Source organism: Saccopteryx bilineata, chromosome 1, assembly GCF_036850765.1.
Source record: "Saccopteryx bilineata isolate mSacBil1 chromosome 1, mSacBil1_pri_phased_curated, whole genome shotgun sequence".
NCBI lineage: Eukaryota > Metazoa > Chordata > Mammalia > Chiroptera > Emballonuridae > Saccopteryx > Saccopteryx bilineata.
In genome coordinates this window covers 140,642,273-140,645,109 of record NC_089490.1, presented here as the reverse complement: position 1 = coordinate 140,645,109, position 2,837 = coordinate 140,642,273, and the positions used below count along the sequence as shown (strand labels likewise).

Here is a 2,837-nt window from a genome sequence, read left to right as displayed (position 1 = left end):
CTGGCTTGAAGCCCAAGGTCACTGGGTTGAACCTAAAGTTGCTGGCTTGAGCAAGGGGTCAAAGGCTCAGCTGGAGCCTCTTGGTCAAGGCACATATGAGAAAGCAATCAATGAGCAACTCAAGTGCCACAGTGAGATGCTTCTTACCTCTCTCCCTTCCTCTCTCTGAAAAAAATGAGAGAGAACCCCATTGATACACTTGAACAGGATCCCTGGATTGTTTGGGTAGCAGTGAACACAAGCCTTTACCCTCTTTTTTTTTTTTTTTTTTGAGCGCGAACGCAGTCCCCCACTACCACAAATTATGCAGTTGAGTTTCCCACATTTGGGGAAATCGCAGGGGTCAGCACATCCGGAGTGCAATGGGTAAGCCTCGCCCTGGGAAAACCACCTTCGTGATCATGGTATCTCCCCTGCCAGGTAAGTTTTGTTTTTTTTTGTTTTTTGTTTTTGCAAGAGAGAGGCAGCTAGAGAGGCAGACAGGAAGGGAGATATGAGAAGCATCAACTCATAGTTGTGGCACATAAGTTGTTCCTTGATTGCTTCTCTTATGTGCCTTGACCAGGGGGCTCCAGCTGAGCCAGTGACCATGAGATCATCATGATCCTAGGCTCAAGCCAGTGAGCCTGTGCTCAAGACAGATGAGCCCATGCTTAAGCTGGTGATCTCAGGGTTTTTTGTTTTTTGTTTTTTTAGAATTATATTTTTATTTTTTTAAATATTTATTTATTTTTAGAGAGAGAGAGAGAAGGGGGGAGGAGCAGGAAGCATCAACTCCCATATGTGCCATGACCAGGCAAGCCCAAGGTTTCAAACCGGCAACCTCAGTGTCCCAGGTCGACGCTTTATCCCACTGCGCCACCACAGGTCAGGCTGATCTCAGGGTTTTAAACCTGGGACTTCAGCATCCCAGTTCAATGCTCTATCCACAGTACCACAACTGGTCAGGCTACCCCCCTTACTCTTGGCAGTAGTATGGGACTCAGTTTCTCACCCTCAGTGCTGTCTCTGAGTGTTACCAGTTTCCTCCCTTTTTTCTGATGCAATGGGGGGAAATGAAACCCATTGGCTTCCCTCTCTTCACATCCCAGGCTTCTAGCAAGATGGGCACTTTGTACCAGACATTTATTACATGCTCAAGGTATAAAACCTGATTCTGGGTGAGATTTTCATTCTGTTCTCTTCTGCCACTTGGTTCAGGTCTCACTCACACAGCCAGACCTGGCCTGCTCTGAATTTTGTGAATTCTACCTGAAGCTGCTAGAGACTCAAATAGCCAGAATATTTTATCTCCAATCTGAGCTTGCAAACAGGGATCTGGGGCCTGACCAGGTGGTGGCACAGTGGATGGAGTATTGGACTAGGATGCAGAGGACCCAGGTTCGAGACCCTGAGGTCGCCAGCTTGAGCGTGGGCTCATCTGGTGTGAGCAAAGCTCACCAGCTTGAGCCCAAGGTCACTGGCTTGAGCAAGGGGTTACTCGGTCTGCTGAAGGCCCATGGTCAAGGCACATATTAGAAAGCAATCAATGAACAACTAAGGTGTTGCAACGAAAAACTAATGATTGATGTTTCTCATCTCTTTGTTCCTGTCTGTCCCTGTCTATCCCTCTCTCTGACTCTCACTCTGTCTCTGTAAAATAAAATAAAATAAAATAAAATAAAATAAAATAAAATAAAATAAAATAAAATAAAATAAAATAAAATAAAATACAAACAGGGATCTGGGTAGTCCAAAGACCTCTTCCCTGGGTATGCTGAGGCCTGGGCCAGAGCTAGCTGGTACTTCAGCAGTATCCTGGCTAATTGGGACCAAGACTGCTTGGAATGAGATGTCAGTGACGCAAGTCTAAGGTCCTGTTTCTGAGGCTGTGGCCAGAAACTCAGCTTTAATTTTCTGTTTTTGGAGGAATCTCTGATGAATGTTGGTGAGGGACCAGCTGTGTGCCAGGCTTGTACTGGGTGCAGGGACACGGATATAATAGAGACACCCGTTGGTATGGAAGTGGTAACCTCTATGTCAGAGGAAATGGGAAATAAACCAGAAAAGCAGTACCTTTTTCTGAATGATTTCTGAATCATTGTTATAAGAGGATGAATTAAGGAAATGAGACAGATCTCCTGGGGTGATGGTGATTTCAGCCAGGGGTGGTAAACAGGGCCCCTAAGGAGGCAGTGACAGCAGGGGAGAGGAAACAGCTAGGTTTGCAGTAACTGCAGGGCGTATTTCTGACAGAGGGGACAGCAAGTGCAGAGGCCCTTGGAAGACTGTGGGGGCTAGACTGGGGTGAGTATGGGGAGATGGAGGGAGGGGAGGCTGAGGTCTCTGGGTCACATCAGCCTCCTTAGTAACATAAATGACTGCAGAGAACCTTCGGTAAGCAACTGTTTGTTCCCTAGCACAGCCTCCTGGCCCAAATGTTACTTCTGTGACCCCAGGAGGCTCTAGCCGAGAGGCCTGCAGAATTGTGCCTCAAGTTCTTCATCTGTAAAACGGGATGAACAAATCTTGCTCACAGGAAAGAGTGGGGACCCCCGATTATTCACGCAGGCAGTCAATGAACACTTACGGAATAAGTGACCAAGCTCGTCCCCAGAGCCTGATTCAGTGAGTTCAGGCGGCCACACCCTATGGGAAGAACTGTCTCCATATTACAAGTGGGGAAACTGAGGCTGGGAGAGGGGGCAGCCAGGCGTCCCTGAGTTGACCTCCCGGCGTCGGTTCGCACATGCATGCGTCTCGGGCCCCGGGGGCGCGCACGCCGAGCGGGGCGGGGCGGGACCAGGGGCGTGAACGTGGCTGGGGCCTGGGCGGGACCGGGGCGTGGCTGGGGGCCG

The 2,837-nt window shown here is 49.0% G+C and overlaps 1 non-coding gene across 1 annotated transcript; it reads right to left on the bottom strand.

The window, feature by feature from the left end:
- Positions 1–269: 269 nt before the first annotated feature.
- Positions 270–428, bottom strand: LOC136321377 (U1 spliceosomal RNA). The gene has a single exon (XR_010728635.1). It is a non-coding gene; the product is annotated as a U1 spliceosomal RNA (small nuclear RNA).
- Positions 429–2,837: the final 2,409 nt, after the last annotated feature.